A 13,545-nucleotide genomic window follows, 5' to 3' on the forward strand; every position below is an offset into this window, starting at 1 on the left:
AAGCTCTAGGTCAGACATAGCCCAGGATCTCACAGGTTTCCTGCAGGAGAACCAGAGATCCTAAAGATACCAGGAGCTGAAATGTGAACAGAAGGGAAAAATATGGATGTGGTACTTTGATTCAATCAGCACTGTGTGCAAAGAGGTGGCTGGGAAATTGCTCAGGAGTGAAGAGGAGACAGTGTGTGACCTAGGGGGTGGGCATTGAGAGAGAGAGACTATGGATGGGCTTGATTTTCCTGTATTCATACCAAATACTGTCCCCTGCACAATCAGGACATGGAGAGTCAGGGGTTTGGGTCTCCACAAGGCTACAATTTGCTAAGTGATTATGATATGCTTAGGTTCCTAAGCACCTTACAGAAATGATCTGTCAGCAAATAGCATGATCACATTTTGAGAGCACTGGATGCTGAAAATAACCATGGACAAATCCAAGGCCACCAAGCTATTAAGTGGGGAAATGATAAAAATATGGGTGTTGAAGGACATGATTCTAGAAATAAGCCTGTCATTTCTAAATGCATTGACCAAAATTGAAGCAGAGTGTCAAAACATTGGGCTCCCAGTGTTCCTGCTGGAGGAGTCTGAACACAGAAAAATGGATGACAATATCTCTGCAAGATTTGTTTCCTACGGAGCTGCCTGTGTAGTTTCTGGTCTCAGGCAGGTGGAGAGTAAAAAATGTGAGAATGTCACACATAAACACACATACACAGATGCTTATATATTCAGAATGAAGGTAGTCAAGGTATGGGGTTTTTTTTACACAAAAGAACTCACTCATTATCACAGACACATACTTGCAAATTGGAGATATATAGATTTCTCTGGCTTATAATCTCACTATATAAATATAGTCAGGATGTGAGTCAGCTTCACACAAATCTGTGCAAAACTCAGAAACAAAATACACATGTGCAACACAGTTACACACACAGAACTGTCAAGCATCCTAGACCAGAGGCGTTTTTGACACAAGTGATTCATATTTGAATCACAAGCAGTACACAGTCTTACGTATAGCACACAAGCAGCAGATGTATGTGGAATAAGAATATGCATGTGGTTTATGTTCTCTCACACCACATATGAATAAATTAAAATGGTCACTAAGTGGAGATGATGAATATATTAATTAACCTGATTCTGGAGGCTATTTCACAATGTATACATGCCAAAATACTAATCTGAACACTTTTTTTGTCTTTTGTCTTTTTTAGGGCCACACTTGCGGCATATGGAGGTTCCCAGGCTAGGGGTTGAATCAGAGCTATAGCCACCAGCCTACACCACAGTCACAGCAACACCAGATCCAAGCCACATCTGTGACCTACAACAGAGTTCACTGCAATGCCAGCTCCTTAACCACTGATCAAGGGCAGAGATTGAACCCGCAACCTCATGGTCCCTAGTTGGATTCATTTCTGCTGCACTACAATGGGAAATCCTAATCTGAACACTTTAAATGCATACTACATTTATAGAACAATTTACCTCAATAAAGAGGTTTAATAACAAACTAATAATTTCCTGTGATATATGAAGAGAGACATAAGTACTATCAGGTATGTAATTACCCGGTGTTGTAGAAAAGAGCAAAAATCAATAATGTCAATTCAGAATCCACAATTTATACTAAGGAGTTGATAGGAAAAGACAAATAACTGTAACAAATTAAATATATACTGCAATTCAAGTTACCAAATATTTACTAAGTATTCATTCCAGGCTGGGCACAAGATTAGACTTGTAGGAGATGGGGTTATGTGACTAGGTGTGTCTGTTGTAAACATGAGAAAATGTCATTGAGACAAAATTTCTGCCTTTTTGAAGAGTATCTCCAGGGCCCTCTTCATGTCCCTGTTCCTCAGTCTGTAAATTAAGGGGTTCAGCAAAGGGGTGAACACTCTGTACATCACAGAGGCAACTATGTATTTGTTACTGGAGGTGTTTGATGAAGGGACAAAATACAGTGCAATAATTGTTCCATCATAGAGGGAAACCACAGAGAGGTGGGAGCCACATGTGAACAAGGTTTTGTAGATCCCCATGGTGGGTGAAACCTTGAGGATGGTGGCCCTGATGTGGCCATAAGAGACCAAGAAGCATGTTAGTGGGAGGGTGATGACTGCCAGTCCTACTGTGAAAATGACCAGCTCATTGAGGGTTGTGTCTGAGCAGAAGAGCTTGAGCAGGGCACCAAAGTCACAGAAGAAATGGGGAATGGTGTTGTCAGCACAAAAGACAGCTGGGCTAGGAGGAGAGTGTGACAAAGGACATTGGCACAGGACAGAATCCAAGATACAGTTACAAGTAAGGTACATAGTCCCTCTCTCATGATAGTGGTATGGTGGAGATGGTGACATATGACCATGTACTGATCATATGTTATTGAGGTGAGAAGGAAATTGTCTAGATCAGTAAAAACATGAAAAAATACATCTATGCTATGCACCCAGTATAGGGGATGGATTTGTACACAGTGTACATGTCCATTAGCATCTTCAGAACAGTGACAGTTGAAAATGAGATGTCCATGAAGGCTAGGTGGCTGAGGAAGAAGTGCATGGGGGTGTGGAGGTGAGAGTGCAGCCTGATGAGCAGCATGATGAGCAGGTTCCCCAGAACTGTGGTCAGGTACATGTCCATGAACAGGGCAAAGAACATGCCCTACTGCTCTGGCCCAATGGGGAGCCCCAGGAGGAGGAACTCAGACATGCTGCTCTGGTTCTCCCTCCTTATGCTGTTCTTGCCTCTGCTGGGAAAAGGTGAAAGTGGGAAATGTCAATGAACATGCCATAATATTATAGTCATGTCCTTTGTACTATGAAAAGACTTAATTTTTTTACCTTTCCCTATAATTCTCTTAATTTTGGTGAATGAATCAGTCCTTCAAATTCTAGCATCAATAATATATCAGACCCTCACAATAGCCAAATCTTTTCCCAATGAAACCATGGAGATTTATTTTTTTGTTTAATAAAGAACTACTGAACCACTGCTCTCTCCCATAGTGAGTACGTAGGAGTCAACAAGAACTGAGAAGTCTTTGTGTTCATGTTTACATCTTTACATTAAGCCAGGTTCAAAACTCTGTAATATGCTAAGATGAAAATAGGAAAAAGGTATAAGGGAAGATGTCCTAATCATTCATTTCCTCTTAAAAAGAACATTAAACTCATTACATTTGAAGACAATTACTAAAGCTATGTCATGGGATTTTATTATAGTTTGCTGCATCCTATCTGTTTTGAGTCACTTAAAATCCCCTGTTATCAAAAATGTCCAATCCAGGCTTACAAACCAATGTCAAGAGTTCCAGGCAGTGTTCCAAGTGTTTTACATGCTTGTTCAAGTTAAATCTTCCCAGTAAACCTAATAAATATTATTACACACATTTTAACCAGAAGAAAACAAAAGCATACATTATTTAAATGTGCAATGATACACACAATTAAGTGCAACAGGTGGAATCACAACACAGTTCTGTCTGACCACGATCCATGCTCTTAACTACTCAGTATGGAAATTACATACTCAGTAGTTAAAATGTTCAGAGAAGCTATATTATGTCAGCTACCTTTCTCCAAAATATTCCAACTCTCTCTAAGGAACGTTTACAACTCCTATTATATATCGTACAAAGGATTTTCACATGTTTTAATCTCTCAAAGCAATAATTACATGTTATGACTCTTTGGTACACAAGGCAAATCTTATGTCTACATTTAATAAATGTGGAAAATGTAGCTAACCTCAGGTGACTTGGCTTTTTGATGGTCAATTCCAGGTTAATATTTCTTTAGAAGTTAGGTTAGAAGTATGGATTACAAACCACATAGCTCTGAAGAAAGACTCATGATAGGCATTCTCACTCAAGTATAGGGGAGGGATAGCAAGTTCATCTCTGAGACTGAAATAGAATAACAAAGTTAACTTTGTATTGGACCTGTTTCTTTTACTTTAACCTTTGTATTCCATTATGTTTGCTACAGGTGGGAATGATGCCTCTAGCCTGAAGTATACAGAAGAGCCCATTCACAAGCCTCTGATCTTTAAAGGTATAACACTTCCCATTCATATGGAGATAATAAGTTACAGAACAAAAAATAACATTTGTCTCTTTGGAGGTTTTCAGGAGCACTGTGATCTGACCTATGTGGACAGCTGCAAGAAGAAAACATTCCAACACCAAGAAGTTTTCAGCAACCAAACATAACCTTGCCCACTTTAGTATAAGAGAAGCCTGATTTCTAACTCAGGGAAGATTTTTTTTTATGATACCACTCTTCTCCAGCTGCTGGCTTTCCAAATAAATTCACTATTTCTTGCTGGAAGAAATTGCTTCTCAACTTAATGGCCTGGCATGCAGCCATAAATACAAGTTTGGACTCAGTAATAAGATGGAGTTGCTTGGTCACTGGTTATTTCAGTTCATGTCATTCAAGAAGGACAATGACGACCATTTATAGAAGCATGTTTACTCAGTGACATACATTTTGTTGGCCCTCAAAGAGAAATCAAAAAAGAACAAGACAAGCAGAAGCAATATTTAACCTTGATTCAGGTAGGACCTTGTGAAGGAGGCAGCTAGGCTGTGAGCCCTGAAAAGTAGGTCAGACTGTGACTTTGAAGTTTGAGAAGGAACATTTAGATGGACCTGTTTTCACAGACCTCTATATTTCCTGCCCCAGACAAGAGTGAAAGAGGAACCTCCATGACAGAAATATGGAGTTTAGAGGAAGATAATAAAAATACCTCCTTCATACTGAGCACCAATTATGTGTCAGCCTTTATGCTGAAAAAAAAAAATGTATGCTTTCCTCACTTAACCCTCAAAATAACACTGAGATGTAGGAAGAGTTACTTCTTTTGCACCTGTGAAGATTTGTGACCCTCAGAAAATTGAAGTCACTTCCTAAGATCACAAAAACTTTTAAGGACCAGACTGAGGATTGGGCCCCAGTCTGAGACAGTGCAGACACTGAGCTCATATCCGTTAGTATATGACATCTACCCAGGGGTGGAAATGCATGTGAACCTGCCCACCAATGGAGTGTTACAGCCACTGCTGAACAATAGGTAAAGGATTATTTTGCCTCATATACATTAAAACAGAAGACCCTAAAACTTGAATATGAAACGCACACTAATGTGCACATTTAAATTACTGATTTGTAATTTATTAGCACCGTGATCTAAAGGACAGTAACAATGGCTCGTGGCTCAGTTACCCAAACACTCACAAAAAATATTCTTAAATAATGCAAAAGATTGTGCACACACAAAATAATCCACATAGCTATGAACAAACAACTTTGTATAATCTCAAAAAAAAACCACCAGAAACACCTAAAATCACATATTTGATATATGAACTCAGACTTTGAATAGAGATTGATACATGAAAACACACATGAACCAGTAAACACAAAGCTTTTCCAGAAACCTTTTCCAGGAAATGGTAGATGAAATAGACTGAGTCCTTGGTCTTGGACTCAGAAGAACTGGGTCTGGGCTACATTCCTCATTAACTTTTGGCCCTGAGGAACTTAACTATCATCTCAGCCCTGAATGACTATCAGTGTTTCTGGGTTCCTTCTGAGCTGTACATGGACTCTGGGTTCAAATACCCTCTATTTCATTCTGGCACCTGAATCTTCACTTTCTCTCCAGAAGACCCAGGATCCAAAGAAAATGAGCAAATATCAGTGGCCTGAAGACCTTACAGTCTCTCCTGTTGGTTCTCCACCTTCAAAATGATGAACAAGGATACCTCTTTTTCTACATTCAAAACAGACCCAGGGGGGGAATCCAGCATGAGCCCCGACTAGAGAAGCAGTCCACTGGGGCAATTGCTGATCTTCATCCTGCCCCCTTGGGAAGGAGGATGATTAGGGTCCAGAGGGGCTGAGCTGCACATGTTTTCAGAGTAGAAACTGTCCCTGATATGAGTGGTACCTTGGGCTTCTCATTAGGTCTCTGATGAGAAGGAGGATTGCCCTGTTCCACCTGTCCTTTGTTTCATGAGTAGAGCTTCTCCCAAGTGTAGTGTATGTCATATGCAGTGGAAGGTCTTCTACAGGCTTTGAAGCTTCCCCAACACTGACACAGGCTTTCATTAGAACAAATCCCCTTAAAATGTGCCCATCTTCATACTCCATTGGAAGGTTTTTTAGGGCAGTGTCTATGCCTTGTTCAGGAGAAGGGGAATTGAATATAAAACTCTGGAAAAAAAGACTGTTTTCTTCTCCTACTAAGAGAGGATACTTGAGCAATTTATCAAAGACCACTGAGACTCAATTTATTCAAAGTGGAAATAATATTTGTTCTCTTCATTTGAATTTGAAGGATGGTTAAATGAGCACCTAATGAAATCTTACTAAATGTTAAGGTTTATTGTCATGTCTTTGTATCACTAGAGCTCAGCTATGGCTCACAATAGGTAATTGTGATTTTTAATTTCTGAATGAATTAATTAGCTCATTCATTCATTCCTTCCCTTAAATAATCATTATGGTCCCCACAAATGTAATACTGATATATTCTCTAGAGCCATAACTGTTCATAATATCAAGAGAAATCCCTCATAACAGTTCATAATATCAAGAGAAATCCTTCATAACAGTTTATAATATCAAGAAAAATCCCTGTCTTGGAAAACAAATCCAAGAGTGAGGGGGGTGCATTAAATATTATTTATGCGAAAGGAATGGCATGTGGATGGTGACAAGTGCTGCAGAATGATGAAAATCATGCATGGAGCTATTTCACAAATTACCCAGTGTTACAAGATTCTTTTTCAAGAACACAGATGAAGAGAGGAGGCAAGATGGTGGAAGAGTAGGGGGACATGCTCACCCTCTCCCACAAACACACACACGCACACACAAACACATCTACAGGTTAAATGACTCACAAAGAACAGCAATCAATTGCTGGCAGAAGAACCTAAGCTCCAATAATGGCAAGAATCTCATGACATAACTGGGTAAAACAAGAGAAAAGAGGAGAGTGAGAGAAGGGAAATCCAAGCTGGACAGGAGCTCCCGAAAGGGAACTGTGGAGGAGAAAGGGATCCCAAACCCTGGAAAGTAACCTACTCAGTGGAAAGATCAACTGAATTGGAGGAATCTCCAGATGCAGAGAAGATTGCAGCTGTAAGTCAGAGTTCTGAAAAGCAGAGTGAGAACTGAAGAGATCATCTGAACTACTGGCACAGTCACCAAAAATTGAGATGCTTGGTTGGGGGCTGTGCACTGAAACCTCGGCTCTGGAGGTTAGTCCCCCGGAATAGGCTGGGGTGGGCAGAGCAGAGACTGCATGGGGGGTCTAGGAACTGGTCTGTCAGGTTTGATGGGGCAGAGACTGCCTGGAAGACTAGAAAGCAGAGCAATATGGGGGGGAGCAATAGGCTAAGGGCTGGGAAGTGGAAAGCCACATCAGAGGAATCCAGGAAAAGAACTGGATCTGCAGGAGAGAAAAGGCACTAGTGTTGGGGAGGGGAGAGAAGAAGGGGTGGGCCACCATAGAATATTCCCCATGCCACAGCAAAGTCACTGGCCTACCAGCTATCAGAAAGCTGTGCTTCCCAGTGCATCCCCCTCCCCCTACCCCTCATGCACTTGGTGGATCCTGGGCTGCCTGCTATCCTGAGGGGCAGGCCTCAACATTTTCCAGAAGCCTACCACCACAGGGGCTTTCCCTACCTTTGCCTGCTTGTCCTCTGGAGGGGCTACAACCCTGTGGAGGAGCACCCAACACTGCCAGCGACCAGGAAAAGGCCTGCAGCCTAGAAAAGCTAGAACAAGCTCAGCCAGGCCATGAAAAATCTGCCTCCATTCTCAGGCAGTCCTTCCAAGTCAGGCTTCCCTGGGGAAGTCAGGAGCCTCTTGGGTTCTCAGTGGCCCAGCTAGCTGCTCCAGCACTCGGGGGGAGCTGCACACCTGTGGAACAGCTGCCCAGCACTGCCAGCCCCCTGCAAGAGCCCCTGGGGCCCAGAAAAAGTAGAACAAGCTTGGCTGGGCCATGAAAAATCTGCCTCCATTCTCAGAGAGTACTTCCAAGGTAGGTTGCCCAGGGAAAGAGCCTCTTGGGTTCTCAGTGCCCCAGCTAGCTGCTCCAGGCCTCAGGGGGTGCTGCACTCCCACAGAACAACTTCTCAGCACCACCAGCCCACTGCAAGTGCTCCTGCAGCCCATAAAAGCTAGAACAAGTTCTGCCAGGCCGTGAAAAATCTGCCTAAATTCTCAGGCAGTCCTTCCAAGTCAGGCTGCCCAGCTAGCTGCTCCAGGCCTCAGGGGGTTCTGAACTCCTGTGGAACAGCTGCCCAGCACCGCAAGCCCCCTGCAAGATACCCACAGCCCAAAAACACTAGAGCAAGCTCTGCCCAGATGAATGAAATCTATTCCATTGCAGTGCAGACCCACCCTCTGGAAAAGCCATGCTGCCTCAAAGAAGACTGACCAACAATGCCAGCCCTCAGGAAACATACCACAGCAGTGACAAGGCAAACTCTGCCCAGCCATGGAGGGTATAACTCCACCAGGAAAAAGAAAACAACAAGGAAGATGAAGAAGCTGAGAAACCACCCCCAGTCAAACCAACAGGAGAACTCACCTAAAACATTCAACAATGAAACAGATCTCTGCAGTCAGACAGACCTGGAGTTCAAAAGAGAAATAGTGAAAATACTGAAGGAATTAAGAGAAGATATGAACAGTAATGCAGATACCCTCAGAAAGGAACTAGAAAATATAAGGAGGAGCCAAGAAAAACTAGAAAATTCATTTGCAGAGATACAAATTCAACTAAGGGCAGTAAAAACCAGAATGAATAATGCAGAAGAACGAATCAGTGATATGGAAGATAGAATAATGGAAATCACCCAATCAGGTCAACAGACAGAAAACCGAATCAAAAAACAGGAAAGCAATATAAGAGACCTATGGGATAATATAAAGCAGGCCAATCTATGCATAATAGGAATTCCAGAAGGAGTAGAAAAAGATAAGGGGATGGAAAATATATTTGAAGAAATTATCGCTGGAAACGTCCCAAATCTAAAGGACACTGAGTTCAAGATACAGGAAGCACAGAGGGCCCCAAACAAATTGAACCCAAATAGACCCACACCAAGACACATTATAATAAAAACGGCAAAAGTTAGTGATAAAGAGAGGATCCTAAAGGCAGCAAGAGAAAAACAGAATGTTACCTACAAGGGAACCCCCATAAGGTTATCAGCTGATTTCTCTACAGAAACACTGCAGGCCAGGAGGGAGTGGCAAGAGATATTGAAAGTGCTAAAAGGAAAAAAATATGCAACCTAGAATACTCTATCCAACAGGAATATCATTTAAGATAGAAGGAGAAATAAATTTTTTTTTCCAACAAACCAAAGCTAAAAGAATACAGCAATACAAAACCCAGGCTAAAAGAAATACTGAAAGGTCTTCTCTAAACCAAAAAGAAAGGAAGAAAAGAAAGGGAAGAAAAAAGAAAAAAAAGAAGAGGAAGAACTAGGACTGAGAAGACCACAATCAGAGAGCAGTCACTCAAATAAGCCAGCATACAGATTTAATCATGAACATATTTCAAACAAAACAAAATTAAAAACAAAAAAAGAGTCATAGAAACCATAAATGTGGGCAAGGGATGTTAGGAAATAAATAGACCCTTTTTTTGCTGTTTGTTTCTCTTCTTAATTTTAATATAGTAATGAAGTGTTTGAACTTATAGGATCATCAGGCTAAAACACAATTATAGGAAGGGGTTAGCATACTTAAAAAACAGGGCAACCACAAACCAAAACCAAATATTGCATTTGCAAAAAAATGAAAGAAAAAAAAACACTCAAGCAGAAAATAACCAGAGACCACCCAACCAAAAAAAGAAAGAATGGAGAACCATAGAATCAACTTGAACACGAGGTTCAAAATGGCAATAAATAATCATCTATCACTTATCACCTTAAATGTCAATGGAATGAATGCTCCAATCAAAAGACACAGAGTGGCTGAGTGGATAAAAAGGCAAAAACCTTCAATATGCTGCCTACAAGAAACTCACCTTAGGACAAAGGATACATATAGATTGAAAGTGAAGGGGTGGGAAAAATACTTCATGCCAATAGACATGACAAGAAAGCAGGAGTTGCAAGACTCATATCAGACAAAATAGACTTTAAAACAAAAGACATAAGAAAGACAAAGAAGGACACTACTTAATGATTAACAGATCTAACCAAGGAGAGGATGTTACTATCATCAACATATATGCCCCAAATACAGAAGCACCCAGATACATACAACAAATATTAACATACATAAAGGGAGAAATTGATGGGAATATGATCATGGTAGGACATTTTAACACACCTCTCACACCAATGGACAGATCCTCTAGACAGAAAACCAATAAAGCAACAGAGATCCTAAAGGAAACAATAGAAAAGTTAGACTTAATTGATATCTTCAGGACACTACATCCAAAAAAGCAGAATACACATTCTTAAGTGCACATGGAACATTCTCAAGAATCGACCACATATTGGGACACAAAGCTAACCTCAACAAATTGAAGAGCATAGAAATTATCTCAAGTATCTTCTATGACCACAATGGCATGAAATTAGATATCAACCATGGGAAAAGCAATGAGAAAAAACCTCCTACATGGAGACAAACAACATGCTACTAAAAAAAACAAAAAAACAAAACAAAAAAAAAAAAACAATGGGTCAATGAGGAAATCAAGAAGGAACTTAAAAAAACTACCTTGAAACAAATGATAATGAAGACACAACCTCTCAAAATCTATGGGATGCTGCAAAAGCAGTGCTCAGAGGGAAATTTATAGCAATACAGGCCTTTCTCAAAAAAGAAGGAAGATCCCAAATTGACAACTTAACCCTCCATCTAAACGAATTAGAAAAAGAAGAACCAAAAAGACCTAAAGTCAGCAGAAGGAAATTATAAAGATCAAAGAGGAAATCCATAAATTAGAGATTCAAAAAAACAACAGAGAAAATTAATATAACTAAGAGCTGGTTCTTTGAAAAGGTAAACAAAATTGACAAACCCCTGGCTAGACTCACTAAGAAGAGGAGAGAGAGAACTCAACTAAAGCCCATGGAAATATACTCAATATTTTGTAATAACATGTAAGGGAAAACAATAGGAAAAAATGTATACTATATAATTAAATTGAATCTCTTCACTCTATACCTGAAATTAACACAACATTGTAGTCAACTATACATCAAAATAATTAATAAATCAACTAAAAATTTAAAAAACAATGGCAAATATATGACCATAATATGACTTAAAAATATGTATATACATATGCATATGTATACATATATACATATATATATATATATATACACACACACTTAAAAATGGTGTAAAAAACCAAATGTAATAATAATATGACACATGGAAAAATAACACAAAATTTAAAAACACATGCACATGCAAACAGAGAAGTTTGATGTTTCTATACCCCAAAATTAAAAATGTGTTGTTAGTAAGGATATATTTAGGGTTTTTGAGGAATAAATGCAGAAGATATATTACTAAAGGGAAATAAATTGATCCAATCAGAATGACTATTTAAAGGACAATTAGGAAATTGCTAGAGATATGGGTTATCAATACACAAATTTTTAAGGCATTTCTGAGAAGGTCAGAGGGTAAATAAGCACATGGGTAGGTGATTCTCACTTGGCAAAAATGATTATTGTTTCTGAAGATACTCTCCAGAGCCAATGTCATGTCTCTGTTTCTCAGGCTGTAGATGAAAGGGTTCAGCATGGGGGTGACCACTGTGTACATCATGGAAGCAATGATGTCTTTGTTTTGAGACTGGCTGGATGAGGAGGAAAAGTACAGTGCCATAACTGTCCCACAGAATAGAGACACCACAGAGAGGTGGGAGCCAAAATTGGACAAGGCTTTGCAGATCCCTTTCATAGAGGGGACACTCAGGATGGAGACCCCAATGCAACCATAAGAGACCAGAATGGTACTCAAAGGAAAAATGACAACTGCAGGCCCTACAATGAATATGACCATCTTATTGAGAGAGGTGTCTGAGAACAGCTTAAGCAGGGCAGCAAGGTTGCAGAAGAAGTGGGGGAAGACGTTGTCAGCTCAGAAGGACAGTTGAGCCAGGAGGAGGGTGTGGGTCAGGGCACTGGCACCGGAGAAGAGCCAGGATCCAGCCGAAAGACAAAGACAAAGCTCTTCCCTCATGATGATGGTGTAGTGTAGAGGGTGACAAATGGCCACATACCTGTCATAGGCCATCACTGCAAGAAGTTTATCAATGCAAACAAAAATATGAAAAAATATATCTGTGTTACACACCCTGCATAGGAAATGGATTGATCCTGAGTTTGCATGTCCATCAGCATCTTAGGGGCAGTGAGAGATGAAAAGGAGACATCTGTGAGGCCCAAGTGGCTGATGAAGAAGTACATGGGGGTGTGGAGGCGAGGGTCCAGCCTGATAAGCAGGATGATGAGCAGGTTCCCCAGCACTGTGGTCAGGTACCTGCTCTGGAACAGGGTGAAGAAGAGGCCCTGCTGCTCTGTCTGGATGGGAAGCCCCAGGAGGATGAAATTGGCTATGGTTGTCCTGCCTCATGCTGCTTTTCACTATTTTGGGAATGAAGAGAAATCAGAAACTCATGTAACTTATAAATAATGAGCATAGCAGTTACCTTGTGGTTACAGGTTTTCTCAGAGTGACGGTGTCAGTGTACAAACAGGTGTCACTGCACTGCATTCACACACTGATGCCTCATCCACTATGATGAGAGGAATACATCTTGATTTGTCTGAACTTGACACAGTCACATGAAGAAAGTCTATGAGTTCAATCAAAACCTTCAGTGGAAATAGAGAGAAACTCATAATCTTTTTTACAGAGTGTAGATATTTTGATAGACAGTAGGGAGACAGTAATAAATAAGAACAGTTCCTTCCATGGCTCTACTCTTAGAAAGCTTATGTGCTCATGTCTCTCTTACACACATCAACATTCTACACACACACACACACACACACACACACACACACACACACACCACTTAAAGCATTATATGGGAGATTAATGTAGATTAATGTACCATCTAGAAAATAATGTGCTCAACAAAATACTTACTTTTTATCATTAATATATATATAATAAATACAAAAGAAAGTAACAAAAGGAAAAAGAAACAAAGAAAGAAAGAAGGAAGGAAAGAAAGATAGAAAGAAAGAGGAAGAAATAAAGGAAGGAAGGAAAGAATTAAAGGAATCAAGGAAGAGAGGGTATGAGGAAGGAAGTAAAGAAAAGACAAACATTAAGGAAGTTCCACTGAAACTTTACACAGAAAAGAAAATCATGGACTTTGAAAATAGACTTGTGGTAGCCACAGGGGAGGAGGAGGGAGTGGGATGGATTGAGAGCTTGGAGTTAATAGATGAAAAAATATTGACTTTGGAATGGATTAGCAATGAGATTATGCTGTGTAGCACTGGGAACTATG

General features: G+C 40.2%; 2 pseudogenes; both read right to left on the bottom strand.

Annotated features, from left to right (window-relative positions):
• Nucleotides 1,806–2,670, bottom strand: LOC106504192 (annotated as a pseudogene).
• Nucleotides 8,284–12,499, bottom strand: LOC100520476 (annotated as a pseudogene).

This window comes from Sus scrofa, chromosome 1 (genome assembly GCF_000003025.6).
Source record: "Sus scrofa isolate TJ Tabasco breed Duroc chromosome 1, Sscrofa11.1, whole genome shotgun sequence".
In the NCBI taxonomy this organism is placed as follows: domain Eukaryota; kingdom Metazoa; phylum Chordata; class Mammalia; order Artiodactyla; family Suidae; genus Sus; species Sus scrofa.